Source organism: Sinocyclocheilus rhinocerous, unplaced genomic scaffold (genome assembly GCF_001515625.1).
Source record: "Sinocyclocheilus rhinocerous isolate Xijiao unplaced genomic scaffold, SAMN03320098_v1.1 C34930345, whole genome shotgun sequence".
NCBI lineage: Eukaryota > Metazoa > Chordata > Actinopteri > Cypriniformes > Cyprinidae > Sinocyclocheilus > Sinocyclocheilus rhinocerous.
This window is the reverse complement of record NW_015732879.1, coordinates 1-336: the sequence shown is the minus strand read 5'-3', so window position 1 is coordinate 336 and position 336 is coordinate 1. Positions and strand designations below refer to the sequence as shown.

The 336-nt window shown below is 42.9% G+C and overlaps 1 non-coding gene across 1 annotated transcript; it reads left to right on the top strand.

Moving 5' to 3' along the window:
• Positions 1-83, top strand: trnal-uaa (transfer RNA leucine (anticodon UAA)). The gene has a single exon. It is a non-coding gene; the product is annotated as a tRNA-Leu (tRNA).
• The last annotated feature ends 253 nt before the right edge of the window (positions 84-336 follow it).

Sequence of the window (336 nt, the reverse complement as noted above, 5' to 3'; positions counted from 1 at the left end):
ACCAGGATGGCCGAGTGGTTAAGGCGTTGGACTTAAGATCCAATGAACAAATGTTCTCGTGGGTTTGAACCCCACTCCTGGTAGCAAAGCAATTACTTATATTCTGCAAAAACTATAAACAGTAGTGGAAAATCTCCAATACTTCTGCCCTAGAGCAGATGGTTAATTTGGACAAAACCCCAGTATGTGAACAGACTAGCTTTTTCCGAGTGGTTAAGGCGTTGGACTTAAGATCCAATGAACAAATGTTCTTGTGTGTTCGAACTCCACTCCTGGTAACAGGTTTTAAGCCAGACAGCGAAGTGAAAATCTGTGGCAAACTACAGTTGGTCCACA